General features: G+C 43.5%; 1 protein-coding gene across 1 annotated transcript in view; it reads right to left on the reverse strand.

Moving 5' to 3' along the window:
- Positions 1 to 15,657, reverse strand: part of CPNE4 (copine 4) — a 932,436-nt gene that overhangs the window by 820,316 nt on the left and 96,463 nt on the right. The window contains exon 2 of the mRNA XM_030206477.1: positions 13,822 to 13,888. The gene's annotated coding sequence lies outside the window, so the exon portion shown is untranslated. The remainder of the gene's footprint in view (positions 1 to 13,821; positions 13,889 to 15,657) is intronic.

Consider the following 15,657-nt stretch of genomic DNA (forward strand, 5'->3'; position numbering starts at 1 on the left):
CTGGCACTGAAAATCAGTGGTGCCCGAAAAACTTCCAGTTCCACCTATGTTTCACACCTTGACTAGTCCAGCACTGCCCAGAGAGTGCTAGACTGGTCTGATCTGATGTTCAGGAGCACTATCCAGTAAAGGACCTGTCAGCGGCTCCTACCTGATTAAGTCTCATTGAATATCAACCAGGAAAAGTTTAAAGAAAATATACCAAACTAGTAACATTAAAAAATACAATCATAATAAACCCAAAACATAACCCAACACCCCCACCCCCACTCTCGTTGGGAGGTGGGGCTCATTACTCAGTGCATTCGTTTACATTCTTTATGTTTCTCGTTCCTATAGCTGATAGCTGTGAGACATGTCAGAAAGGAAAGGAATAATAGAATGAAGAATAGAGCAAAATCAAAGAAAAGAAAAGAAAACTAATACTGAAGCACAGCCCTGCCTCATCATGTGATGCTGTTTGAAGTCAGAGGGAGAATTCTTGAGTGTTAGGAGTTTTGATTCCCCATCCCCTTGTGGCACAGGAAGCCTACTAAGAAAATTATAGATTTTTTGAGGCATGTCTACATGGAGTATTTCCTAGTGGCTCCAGCTGCCTGAAGGTATCCTGAGTCTGACGTGAAGAGGTTAGAGAGTGTCTGTCTTTGAGAAGCAGTCTATACAAATTCCTACGTGTTCAGAGAACTTGTGAGAGGGAAGAGAAGAGTCTGCTCTAGGGATGCACATTCATTTGAAACAACATGGGAAATGCCACTCATTTCATGATGTTTTTTTTAATTGTCACTGAGTGGATCAAAAAATGCTATGTTTATTTTCCTGTGTCATTCAGGGAATTTTTTACTTTGTTTGTTTTTTCCTTCATTGTAAATATTGCACCCTATTGCAAAAGGAAAATTTTTGACCCAGACTTTCACCCTGTCCTAAGGTATTTCTCAGATCTCAGACATCCACACAAGTTTGACTTCCTAGTTGGGAACTGTAATCTTTCATGGGACATCCATCTTGTTTCGAAAATATGGGTTTCCCCGCCCCTGGATGGGGACGTTTTGCGAGGACGTCCAAATCAAAACGAGGACATCCCTTTCAATTATGCCCCTCTATGTTACAGAATACGCTTAGCAAGTCAGTGCCAATTAGTGCTCATTATTGCTTGTTAAGTGCTGCAGGCAATAGATCAGTTGAGCCAATAAAGTTAGACACTGGTGCTATGTTACTGTGGGATAGGTACTTTAGGGGTCCTTTTACTAAGCCGCGGTAAAAAGTGGCTTGTGATAGTGTAGCCGTGGGTTTTGAGTGCACGCAAAAATATTTCTCAGCGCACGTACAAAAAATGCCTTTTTAAAATGTATTGCCGAAAATGGAGGTGTGGCAAAATCAAAATTGCCACACGTCCATTTTGGGTGTCTGACCTTACCGCCAGCCATAGATCTAGCAGTAAAGAATCTGTGCAGTAACGACCTACATGCGTCAGGTGCCTCTTGACTCGCATCGGCTATGCGCGTCCGAAAATGAAAAAATTATTTTTCAGATGCGCGTATCGGACGCATGCCAAAAATGAAATTACTGCAAAAGGCATGCGGTAGTCAGACAGTAAGTCCGTTTTGGTGCACGTTGGGCATGTGTAGAACCTACCGCTGCTTAGTAAAAGGGGCCCTATGTAAGTTATTTTCTCTAGAGCTGTTCCATATAATGGGAGGAAATTGCATCATAGACTGGGAAAGGGTATTAAAAAGGGCATTTCAGTTATTCTTCCTTTAATGCTACTGGCATTTGTGATTATAAAAGTTATTAGAAATGTTCAACTGGTAAATGACCTGAGTTAACATTAACAAAAATGACACTGCAGCAGACTAGCAAAGTCAATCATTCTAACTACATTCTTAAATAGAAGGGCAATAGCATTACTGCTGGCACAAAATAACGCTTCTGTTGTCTTTTGATTCTTTATGACTGTAGCAGCCAGAGGAGGGGATTAAGGCGACAGCTATGGAAATTAAACCTGATGGAACTCTTCAAAAACTGGGCAATAACCCAATAAAGAAGGCACAGGGCCAGAGGATCCCTGATTGGATAGTGCCAAACATCAGTAAGATCTCACAGTGCAAGGAATTTACTCAGACAGAAGGCCAGGAGGTCTCAGAATCAAGTGTCAAGTGTGTAATTGGAAATATACAGATGCTGACAATCCAAAAGGCCTCATTACCATTTAAGCAACTGGTTCAATTACAAGAGCATAAGAGAGAACCATTGAGAGGAAATTGTAAGTTTGACATGACAGAATAAAAAATAAGAGCATACTTTAACTGTCAAAATAAGAATTTAATATTGCAAAATGGCAGGAAATGTACAACTAATTTTAGGCACAATGCAAGTACATAGAAACAGAGAAAAATGTAAACAGATAAAGACCATATGGCCTATCCAGACTGTCCATCCATGCCATCTCCTCTCCCTATCACTCCCTTAGAGATCCTATGTACTTATCCCAAGCTCTCTTGAATTCAGATCCTGTTTTCATCTCCAAAACTTCCACTGGGAGGCCATTGCATGAATTCACCAACCTTTCCGTGAAGAAGTATTTCCTTAGGTTACTTCTGAGTCTGCCGCCTTTCACCTTCATCCTATGCCTCCTCGTTCCAAAGCTTCCTTATAATTGAAAGAGACTCACCTCCTGCACATTTATGCCATGTAGATACTTAACTGTTTCTATAATATGTCCCCTCTCCCGCCTTTCTTCCAAGGTATACATACTGAGATCTTTAAGTCTCTCCCCATATGCTTTCTGATGAAGACCAATGGCCATTTTAGTAGCCACCCTCTGGACCAACTCTATCCTGTTTATATCTTTTCATAGGTGCAGGCTCCAGATTTACACAGAATATTCTAAATGAAGTCTCACCACAGTCTTATACAGAGACATCATCACCTCCTTTTGCCTATTAGCCATTCCTCTCCCTATGCACCAAGCATCCTTCTAGCTTTCGCCATCGCCTTTTCTTCCTGTTTGACCAATTTAAGATCATCACATATGATCACACCCAAGTGCCGCTCCTCTTTGGTGTACAAAAGTTCTTCACCCCCTCAACTGTACCGTTCCCTTGGGTTTGGAGCCCAAATGCTGGACCCTGAATTTTGTAGCATTAAATCTTAGCTGCCAAATTCCAGACCTTTCCTCTAGCTTTGCTGAGTTTTTCCTCATGTTATCCATACCATTAGAGTGTCTACCCTATTGCAGATTTTGGTATCATTCACAAAGAGGTAAACCTTACTAGACAGCCCTTCAGCAATATTGCTTACAAAAATATTAAAAAGAACCATCCCAAGAACCAAACCTTGTGGCACACCACTGGTAACATCCTTTTCTCAGAATGAGCTCCATTTACCACTACATTCTGTCACCTTCCATTCGACCAGTTCCTAATCCAGTCAGTTACTTTAGGGCCCATACCAAGGGCACTCAGTTTATTTATTAGTTGTCTATGCAGAACCAAGTTAAAGACTGCTAAAATCTAAATACATCATATCTAGCACTCTCCCTCTATCCAACTCTCTGGTCACCTAATCAAAGAAATTAATCAGGTTTGTCTGACAAGACCTGCCTCTGGTGAAACCATGTTGCCTCGGGTCCTGCAATCCATTGGATTCCAAAAACGTATTCCATATTTTAAAAGCATTTCCATTAATTTACTTACCACAGAAGTCAGACTTACCAAGTTGTTGTTCCCAACCTCTTTCTTACTTCATCTTTTGTGGAGAGGGACCACATCTGCAGGGACGTGGTGAGGGATGGGAATGTATGAGATTCGGGATGTATGGAAGCAAGAATGGTATTAGTGGGGAGAAAGTGGTATGTGTGTATATACGTGTGGGTATATATGTGTCACGCACCTTACCTCCTCATCGGCGGGGCTCTCCGGTAGCGCGGGGGATGCTTCCCCGCAATCTCTATGGGTCCTCATCGGCGGGGCTCTCCGGCAGCGCAGGGGATGCTCCCCCGCAATCTCTATGGGTCCGGCACCCCGGGACGGTGCTGCGCTCCCCCGCGGCCTTCTCTAGTACGGTGCGCATGCCCAAGGTCGCCCATGTCGCCCTGCGTCCCTGCTAGCTCTGCGCGCTTCCGGGGAGCTCCCAGGGCTGCTTTGTGCCATCGGCCCGCCTCCCTGCTCCGTGGGGATTGGCCTTCCCCGCGGGCAGACTCCTGCTCTCCCCCCTCGCTGCCTTCCTGACCTATGACAGGCTCTCTTCTCCAGCTAGTTCCTGCTGACGTCCGATGCCTGTACTATTTCTGGAGAGCTTTCCTTCTGCCTTATTGCTTTGGCTTCTAGTTGGTAAGCATTTATCTTCACTGTGTTCTGCCTGTGTTCCTGGTTCTTGGCCTTGCTTGTACCTGGATTACTCTCTCGTCTGCTGCTTGCCTGTAAGACCTTGCTTGTACCTGGATCTCTCCTTTGCCAGCTGCCTGCCTGTTGGACTGTTGCCTGTACCCAGGCCACTCCCTTGTACTCTCCTCTGGCTGGTTTCCTCAGCGCCCCTCTCATCTTCTCTATATGTAAGTCCTGTCGGCCGCCCGCAGCTGGGGGCTCAACCCCCAGGGAACAGCGGTCATCGCACGTGAATCTCGGGGTTGCACAGCTGCCAAGCAGAGACAGGGTGCGTATCCTCGCATTCAGCAGTGCTCCATTTGGTACAAAGAACTCACAAACCTGACAATATGTGGATGTATGTGGGGGCGGAGTGTGTGCAGTGTGGGAACAGAAAGCATGTAGACGGAGATGTTTTTGTGTGAGGTGCATGATGTGATGAGTCATTCTAAGAGGTATGTTTACTAAGGTGCGTTAGCGTTTTTAACGCGCCTGTAAATTTAAGGTGCATTAAACGCTAACACACCTATACATTTCTATGGGTGTGTTAGCGTTTAATGCGTGTAAACCAGTTATGTGCGATAAAAACACTAACACGCCCATAGCGCCGCTTAATAAACCTAGCCTCATGACTATTACTGTTACTTGAGAACAATATATGTGCCCAGTGAGACATCAGTGAATTAATCACTAATTTCGTAAACAGGAAAGCACACAAAGCTAAGTGACTTTAACCTTTTGTAAAACCTTTAACTCAACAGTAGCATCAAGTGAACAAACAGAGTTGGTATAAGAGTTTTGGGAAAAGGGGGGTGTATGACCTGCTATTAATATTAATATGTTCATCTTTCCTCTATGCGTAAGCGAATATTTAGTGTTATGGGTCAACAGCTCTAGAACGCTGCTCCCATAGCACTCCAGTTGGAAACTTCTTTGCCTACTTTTAAGGCTAAACCTAAGACCTATTTTTTCGTTGCTGCCTTCGGCCTTAGCCACACTTCGCTGACCCCTGATTCTGTGGTTACCACCAGATGATGACTTTTTTTCTGCTACCCCTTAGATGTCCTCTTCTCTTTTTTTCCTGCTTTGTATCTATCTCTCTCCTATTGTATATGGAGTTGTTTTCTGCTTTTATTTATTCCTTATAGATTTATAATGTAAACCGCTCTGATGTCTTTTCCCTAGGGCAGTATATTAATCTGACTAATAAATTTGAAACTTGGGAAGAGAGCGCCGATTTATAAATTGCAGGGGAGTGCCAGAATCCCTTGCATTCCCTGTTCAGCAGTATATGGCCAGCCATGTACCATTGAATGTTGGTGGCTAGCATTTAACCAGCCAGGTGCCTGGCCAGTGGAATATCAGGAGGGGGGAGGGAGGAATACGTTTTAGTAAATTTATCCCTGCTCCAAGGCATATGACATTGCGTGCATGTACTCTACAGGGGTTATTTTATAAAGGGTTTTGTTGTGCATATATCTTTTTATATATACGCAAAAGGCTTCATCTAAAATTATTCCATGGCATAAAAGTAGCTGTGTTGACAAGAAGGTGTGTACTTTTTTCCAACCCAGGTGTAGGCATGTTCAAGAGACAAGATTGGGCTGAGTCCAATCATACTTGTGAAGTGCATGCATGGATTATAAAATACTTTCTCTGAGGACAAGCAGGCTGCTTGTTCTCACATGTGGGTCGATGTCCGCGTCGGCCCAGGAATCGGCATTTTTCAAGCAAAATATTTAAAAAGTTTTGCCAGAGTCTTCTGGCGCGCGTGCGCGGACCGATTTCCCACTCATCATGCGAACGCGTTCCTCAGTTTTCTTTTTTATGCGTTGAGGTGTAGTAGAGTTTTTTCTGCACTCCTCTTCATTCGTTTCATGGCTCAGTCCTACAGCTCCCAGCACAAGCAGGTACTTGCAGAGGAACTCTCCGCCCTTCTACAGGCCAAAGCGGTTGAACCCATTCCACCAGGGGAAGAAGGGCTGGGATTCTATAACAGGTACTTCCTTGTGCAAAAGAAAACAAGGGGGATGCGTCATATACTAGATCTAAGGGCCCTGAACAAATTTCTTGTCCGAGAAAAGTTCAGGATGGTTTCCCTGGGCACCCTTCTTCCCATGATTCAGGAAAACAATTGGCTATGCTCGCTGGACTTAAAGGATGCTTACACACACATCTTGATACTTCCAGCTCACAGGAAATATCTTTGATTTCAGCTGGGAACACAGCACTTTCAGTACTGTGTACTGCCTTTTGGCCTGGCGTCTGCGCCCAGAGTTTTTACCAAATGCCTAGCTGTAGTCACAGCGTCGCTACACAGACTGGGAGTGCATGTGTTTCCTTATCTCGATGATTGGCTGGTGAAGAGCACCTCAAAGGAAGGTGCTCTGGAGTCCATGCAAATGACTATTCGGGTGCTAGGGCTACTGGGGTTTGTCATAAATTATCCCAAGTCCCATCTCAGCCCAGTCCAAAAATTGGAATTCATTGGAGCTCTGTTGAACACTCAGACAGCTTGAGCTTATCTTCCCAAGGGCGGACAACCTTCTGTCCCTGGTGTCCATGGTTCGAGCGTCTCAGCAGGTCATGGCTCGGCAGATGTTGAGACTTCTAGGGCACATGGCCTCCACAGTTCATGTCACACCCATGGCACATCTACATACGAGATCAGCTCAATGGGCCCTAGCTTCCCAGTGGTTTCAAGCTGTGGGGGATCTAGAGGATGTAATCCAACTGCCAACTGGCTTTCGGAATTCTCTTCAGTGGTGGACGATTAGATACAATTTGACCATGGGACGACCATTCCAAGTTCCTCAGCCACAAAAAGTGCTGACGACGGATGCATCTCTCTTGGGGTGGGGAGCTCATGTAGATGGGCTCCACACTCAGGGAGCCTGGTCCATTCAGGAAAGAGGTCTGCAGATCTACCTCCTGGAATTAAGAGCGATCTGGAACGCTCTAAAGGCTTTCAGAGATCGGCTGTCCAACCAAGTAATCTTAATTCAGATAGACAATCAGGTTGCCATGCTTTACACCAACAAAGCAGGGGGGAACTGGATCTCGCCCTCTGTGTCAGGAAGCCGTCAAGATGTGGCTTTGGGCTCACCGTCACGGCATGTTTCTCCAAGCCACTTATCTGGCAGGCGTAAACAATAGTCTGGCCGACAGATTGAGCAGGATAATGCAAGCTCACGAGTGGTTACTGAACATTTGCATACCTTGGACTGCAAGAGAGCATTGGCCTTTTACGTGGAGTGGACAAAGCCCTTTAGACAGTCCGCCCAGTTGTTTGTTTCTTTTGATCCCAACATCCAGGGAGTCGCCATCGGAAAATGCACAATCTCCAATTAACTAGCAGATTGCATTTCCTTCACTTACGCCCAAGCTTGGCTGACTCTGGAGGGCCATGTCATGGCTCACAATGTTAGAGCCATGGTGGCGTCAGTGACTCACTTAAAGTCAGCCTCCAATGAGGAGATTTGCAAGGCTGCAACGTGGTCATTAGTCCACACATTCACATCTCACTACTGCCTTCAGCAGGATACCTGACACAACAGTCAGTTTGGGCAGTCGGTGCTGCAGAATCTGTTCAGGGTTTAGAATCCAACTCCACCATTTACACCAAGACAACTGCTTCCTCCCTAATGTCGGCTGTTTCAATGCATGGATGACATGATGGTGCAGGGAGAAGGGGTTTAGAATTGTTAGGAAAAGAAGAGCCTATTCTGAAAACATGGGCTGTGCCCATAACTAGTGTGGAACCAGGCTTTTGGCACTGATCATATAAAGGAGATGCCGCAGCTTTTAAATTAGAACTTGAGGTAAAGCCAACAGTTGCTCAGTAAGGCATTGTCAAATGCTACTGCCTTTTAGCAGTGTGTTTCTTCTAGCAAAAAAGGTGCCGGTACTCAAATGTCAGGCCACCCTTCAGGGATGAGGTGATCACTGAGGGACTCACCCCACAATAGCCAGGACCCCTGCAACCAGTCACAGAATCTATGACAAGGCAGAATTGGTGTGTAGAGCCTGAGCTCTTTCATTAAAACTTGGAGACCATGGCTCAATTTTAGCAGACAATGGAAAAGGTGCCGGTACTCAGTACCCCCAAGTACCCCCTCAAAAAAAGCCCTGCCTTTTAGTAGTGATTTCTGATGGCTTTTTGGAGCTATTTTTTAAAGACACAAGTGGCTATGGTGCTCACCTTCAAAGGAGATGGACATCTAAAAATGCCCCAAAAAAGGTCTACCTGCCCAAAACGTCCAGATTGCAATTTTGGAACAGCAGAATTTGGACGTCCTACACTGCAGTGTGTCCAAATAGCAAGGGGGGTGCTTTGTGGTCATGTTTTGTGTGAAACTAAGGAGGGCCCAAAAGTAGAACGTCCAACAGTGATAAATGTACCGGAAGATTCGTCCAAGTCTAAAAAGAAGGACGTTTGTATTTAGACCTGCTTCAATCATGTCCAGGTTGCAAAAAGGTGCTCTGATTGAGCAGCTGGCCTCTGGACGGATTAGGGCATGACCCCTCATGAATCCCCCAGTAGTTACTGTCCCCCTTCCTCACCCCTGAAAGTCACACTGTTAAGGGAAACTAGGCTCCCTGACAACATCAGGTATTATGGGCATTCTGCAAGCAGTAGCAAGTAGGTGTGAAGAGTAGCCTAGTGATCAGTGAAGTAGACTCTAAACCAGGGGACCCAATCTCAAATCCCATTTCAATTCCCTTCTTTTTTTTTTAACCTTTAAATTGTGAGCCCTCCAGAATCAGAGATATACCTACTGTGCCTAACTTTTAAAGACACTCACAAGTCTCTCTCTTGTCATCCCCCTTCTCCTCCACTGCTAACTCCAGGCTTCGCTCCTTTTCTCTCGCAGCACCTTATGCCTGGAATAGACTTCCTGGACCTATACGTCTATCTCTATCTCTACCTGTTTTCAAATCTATGCTGAAAACCCACCTTTCACTGCTGCTTTTTAGCTCCCATTACTTCCCTCACCCGTAACTGTCTTGTCTGTCTGTGTTATTTAGATTGTAAGCTCTTTTGAGCAGGGACTGTTTGTTTGTATCAGGTGTTCAGCGCATGCTTGCATCTGGTAGCGCTGTACAAATGCTAATAATAATAATAAGTCTGAGGACTATTGAGGTGGTGCACATTCAGGTACAGTAGGTATTTCCCTATCTCTGGAGGGTTCACCATTTATAATAACAGAGGTGCAGTGGAAAATGAACCTGAGTGCCCTGGATTAAAGTCCACTGCATTGACCAGTAGGCTGCCCCTCTGTTCTGCAAGGACATCTGTGTGGCCATTTTTATACAGATACTGCCAGACAACCTTGTCGCTAGTTTTTTAGTGTTCATAATTTGGAAATTTTATTTTGGAAAATGGCTGTTCATTTTGGAAGTTCTCATGTATTTTTGAACAGGAAATCTCTACATTTTTTTCAGTTGAAAAATGGCTATGCGATGGACAGGTTTTTTTTGGACGTTATGAGCGGAACTTCCCAATTCTAACTTTAGACATTCTTTCAAAAATTCCTCTTTGTGTGTCTTTGTAAAATATCATTCCTGTGTCCCCCACCCTCCAAACTGTGCCCCTGGAACAGTTACATACGTACATACTAATACTTGCAATTGTATAATAACCACATGCCAGGACAGCCGAGAGACAGAGCTGGGCCCAGGGAGGGCTGCCGCCACCGTCAGCCCCGCCCCCCTCTATTTGGGATGCAGCTGCCGGACCCACTCACCCACACTTGGGACACAGCCATTGGATCCAACCTGGAGTGCAGCTGCCACTGCTGCCCCTCACTCACTCTCAGTCTACCAACACCTCTTTAATGCCAGGGAGGAGTAGATTCACTGACATTGGGGGCCCCCGCCCCCTACGTCAGTGTGTCTGCTTTTCCCTGGCCTCCAAAGGGGGCCCGGTGCCTCTGTCTGTCTGTTTCTCAGTCTCACCTGCTCCAGTGTGCTGGGACTGATTCCTGATAGGAGCAGGAGAGAGACAAACCCCGGGGCCCGGAGATGGGCCCCCCTTTGGAGGCTGGGCCTGGGGAATTTTGCCCCCCATGTCCCCCCTCTCTCTGCGGCCCTGCCACATGTTTTGCAAGGGGAAACTGCTTTATAAAATTACCTCCTTATCCTATAAGTCCTCTTGAGCAGGTACCGGCTTACTGTACCTGTATTATAACTCAATTTGGGGCCCTTTTACTAAGCTGTGCTAAAAGGAGCAATGCACTATGATTAACACATGGATGTCCCCGCATGCTAAGGCCATTTTTAGCAGGACTGTAAAATGGCTACATTTCTATTTTTTTCCATTAATGCAAGGTGCTAATTTCCAAATTAGCGCGTGAACATTAGCGGGTGAGCCCTTACCAATACCTATTTAGTAGGAAGAAAGGGTTCATGTGCTAACCGTGTGCTAATCAGTTGGTATGCAGCAATGTAGCTGGGCACACCTACTCTCCGCCCCTCAAATACGCACCTGTTGTTAAAAATTACAAAGTATTTTTTAGCGCCAGGAATGCGTACACAGATGCCTGAACTACTGCGAGGCACCTGAGCACATGAGTGCATTTTGGCACGTGGGAAGCAAACATTAGTACTTCCCGCCACATAGTAAAAGGACCCCTTTAATAGCAGATTTGTAAAAGCAAATAATTAAAACATATCCATATTAAAACCAGGCATTAGTAAACAGGCTTTTGGGGATTTAATTCTGATTTTTTTTTTCCATAAGAGCACAAAGGAAAAGAGTCCTGTGGGAATATGATTTTTAGGGCTCAAATTCATAATGCCTGATTTAGAAATATTTCTTTAAAGGGAAAATGGGACTTGATATACTGCCTTTCTGAGGTTTTTGCAACTATGTTCAAAGTGGTTTACATATATTCAGGTACTTATTTTGTACCAGGGGCAATGGAGGGTTAAGTGATTTGCTCACAGTCACAAGGAGCTGTAGTGGGAATTGAACCCAGTTCCCCAGGATCAAAGTGCACTGCACTAACCACTAGTCTACTCCTCCACTCTGGAACACCACATGAGACATCAGATGAGACAATTTACAAACCTCTCACTGCTGCTTATTTATTTATTTCCATGTATTAAATGCCTATATCCTATAATGTTCTAGGCAACATACAATTGCATAGAAAACAAAAATTCTATAAAACATAAAATCATATAATAAAGCATACAATTATCATTTTGACCAAGGCGCTCGATGGGGATCACTTCTGCCTGCCCACTAAACCAGAGGGAAAGATAGGTAACAGGGCAGAAAACCAGAGGAATCAGAAGATAAAGAGGAGGTGTATGCTTGTGCTGTTGGGGATGGGTGGGAGGTTTGAAAGTGTTTGGAGATGTGTGTTTGGGTGGGGGCAGGAAGAGTTGCAGGTTGTTGACTTCCACATTAATATCACTGCAGTAGAATGCATTTTTACCGCAGCTTTATAACTACCCTTCCTGGCTGGAGGAATATCTGAGGGTGGGATTTGCACTAATACATGCATTTTATAAAATATACACATAAGCACATAAAGGGGCCCTTTTACTAAAGCTGTGTTAAGCAGCTAACAAGGGGTTTATCACATGGTAGGAATTAGCGCAGAGTCTAGAGAGAATCCACAAAACGTGGAGAACTCAGTAGATCCCACGAGGCGTAAAAACAAAAACAAAAAGAGGTGGGAATATAAAAGCCAGGCTATCCAAAAATTGGAACCAAACCGAAATTAAAACAACCAGCGTTTATTAATTTACAGACAAATGATAATAAAACGATTGCACATAAAAATTGACTTGACACAACGTTGTGTTTCGGCCGGAAAGGCCTACATCAGGAGTCTTGTAAGTAGATACTGGAGTAAAAGTATCAACTAGTGTAATAGTTGAATCTGCAAAAAAATATTGCTAAGACTTCCCAGATTCAAGGAACTGCAAACAGACACTAACAAATGGTCTTTAAAAAGACCGTTAAATAATCGATCTGTCTGTCACAGCAAAACCTCATAAAAGTGATGCAAGTAAGCACTTCCCACTCTCCCCCCAGCCTCTGACACCCCTGGAATTTACCCTGGGGTCACCATTTGTGGTTCCAGGGGGCTGGACAGGAGTGGCTCCCCCTCTGCTGCTACCTGGGACTGTACTGTGATACAAAATGGCACCAATGATACCTAGCGGTAATCTCACAGGGGACATCCTTCCAGTTGATAAGAGTATTTGGATTTTCAGAAAGTGTTGATAAAGTCTATCATGAACAACTCCTTAGAAGGTTAAAGAGTCATGGGTAGGAGGCCATGCCCTTTTGTGGATTGCAAGATGGCTAAGCAACAGACTGGGACGTATGCTGGTTAACGTATTTAGAAATGATTTGGAGATAGGAGTGATGAGTAAGGTATTCAGATCTGTGTATGTTACAACATCGTTCAAAGTCATTAAAATGACAGAACATTGTGAGGATTTGCAGAAAGATCTTGTGAATCTAGGGCAGTGGTTCTCAACCCAATCCTTGGGGTACACCCATCCAGGGTCTCATGTGGTTAGGAATGCCACAAGGACTGGGTTGAACATCACTGGCCTAGGAGACTGGTTATCTAAATGGCAGATTAAATTTAATGTGGTTAGTTACAACATGATGCACATAGGGAAAAATCATCTCAGTAACAAGTACAAAATGCTGAATTCTGAGTTAGTAGTCACCACCTAAGGAAAAGACCTTGGAATCATTGTGTGCAATGCACTGAAATTTTCAGCCAGTGTGTCTGTTCTGTTATGAAAGCAATAAGAATGCTAATAATTATTCAGAAAGGAATGGAGATCAACACTGAGAATATCATTATGATTCTGGATGGGTAATTTGTATATCCAACCTAACTTTTATTATTGTGTCCAGTTCTGATTGTCTCACCTCAGTTAAAAAAATAGCAGAACAAGAAAAGGTTCAAAGAAGGGTAACATAAATGATAAAGAGGCTAGACATTATAGTTAAAATTGCACCTTCTGGCCTGAGCTGACTTATAGGGTAAAAGGAGAGTGCTGAGTGAGTGGATTTACAGTGTCTTTCAGCCTCCCTGGTTGATGGACCCAACCCTAACCTCACAAACAATCCTATAAAATATTAAAGGAACTCATGAGGACAGTACAATGTCCAGAACACCCCTTTTCTTCTACATATCACACTGACAACTTTTTCAAAAAAGCACTTATATATTCAGCGCCTTTTATAAAAGCGTCTTTTAAAAATGGACCTCCAACATACCTTTGCAAATAAGCTGCAACTTATCTGAAACTGGATTCAGTCTATGTGGCCTATAATTTCCTACCCAGTTCAGATTCACAGGGAACAGGCTAGTTGTACAATTGTATTTTCATTGAACGTTTTGCTTTTCCTACTGAGAAAACTCAATATGCCAGACAAAAATATTGATACTGGAAATAGAAATTTGAGGACTAAACTCACCTCTCCTTCAGTGTCTGGAAATCAGAGGACCACTCTGTGAATTGGCAGCCTCCTTCAATGAACCAACCTGCAGCAACAACAACAAAAAAATATATATATACATTGATAGGAGACATTCCCACTCAGCTCTAATAAAACTACAAAGAATCTCATCTACCATCTTCCTTAACTATCAGTCCCTCTTATGATCTCTTTGCAGGAATGACTGGAACGGAAATTGGATTTAGCCTGAATGTTTCTATATTTCATTCACCCTTAACCTATCTTAGCAAAGTACATGCTGATCAAGAGACAGTTTTCAAAATCCCCACAGATCTCGCAAGCTTAAAATTTCATTTTCAAATTTCCAGAGAGAAGTATCCCATACTCGCCAGTTCTGCTTGTAAAAGATCACGAGACAGTTGTGAGCCTTAGTAGGCACACATGAAATACACGTGAAGGCCAATGTACTATTTATGGAATGCCCATTAAAGCCTAATTTGCATGCAGGTATATATTAATTTTATCAAATATCCACTAATGTGGGGGTAGAGACTGGTTTAATATGATGCTAAGCCTTGCACAGTAATATTTTGGGCCCTGTTTACTAAGCCACGTTATAGTTAGCGTTTTTAATGCGCGTTAACCAAGTATGCATGTTAACTGTGTACACGCCTACAATATCCCTATAGGCGCCTACACGGTTTGCACGCACTCTAATTGTAGGCACGTTACAAACGCTAACGCACCAAAGTAAACAGGGCCCTTAGTATCTAGACCCTTAACTGTGCAATGGAAGAAAACCCTTCACTACCCCCTCCCCTACACTCAATCCCAGAGGCTGTGACGTCAAAATTCACTTAAGAACTGGCCTACACATATCCTTTTATTGTGTACAGGGTAGTGATTTTATTTACCAAAATCAAAAAGTCAGTGTGCCATTGTTAGAGAGACTTGTCCAAGATTGATTGTATTATGTGGTAGAACTCCTTATGCTTAACAGCTAAATATGAAAGAATGGCGTCAGACCGCTCAGGAGCATTACAATCATATGAAAGAGTCTGGGCTTCTTTAGCTGAACTTTCACATTACCCTTAACATTACTTGACTTTTTTCTACTTCATATTTTCTAGACTATGTTAGTTTCTTGATGCTTATTTATGTTGCCTGCACATTGTAATTTTTATATTGTTTACACCTCACATTCCCATGTGCATTTGTTTTATCAAGTTACATCTGCTCACTTGTTAATTGCTTTTATGCCTCACATATACTTTACATATATTGAACTGAAAAAAATATATACTTTAGGTCAATATTCAAAACCACTAATGCAGCAGCTTGGAGTACTGACCGGAAATGTAGTCTTGTATAAACTTCTCGACATGGACAACACATAAGTTCTGGCCATCTAACTCACCCTGGGGATCATTATATAAAGGAGTCTTCCTGTTTTTGCACATGAAATGTCTTTGCCCTACAGGTTACACATGCAGTGACGAGATGACATAATTTTACATGACCCACAGATAGGCATGTTCGGGGATGGAGTTTGGGTAGAGTCTTGAATTGCACACATAATTTACAAAACATGCGCTCCCATATATTAATATCTGCCCCTGACTAGGTGCATTTTAGTTCAAATTGTGCAGGTTTGATGAGTCTATTTTAGAAAGACACACTGGTGCCCCTGTGTCTTTATAAAATAGTACGGGAAAAGTAGCAGAAATAGTTGGCAGAAATATTCGCATGTAACATTTAAGCATCCACACATATTTTGAAAAGAACACACATAGATCATGACTTCACCTGTGCTCCATCTAAACCCCGCCCCTGAACATACTTAAATGCGGGTTA

The sequence above is a fragment of the Microcaecilia unicolor genome, chromosome 1, assembly GCF_901765095.1.
Source record: "Microcaecilia unicolor chromosome 1, aMicUni1.1, whole genome shotgun sequence".
NCBI lineage: Eukaryota > Metazoa > Chordata > Amphibia > Gymnophiona > Siphonopidae > Microcaecilia > Microcaecilia unicolor.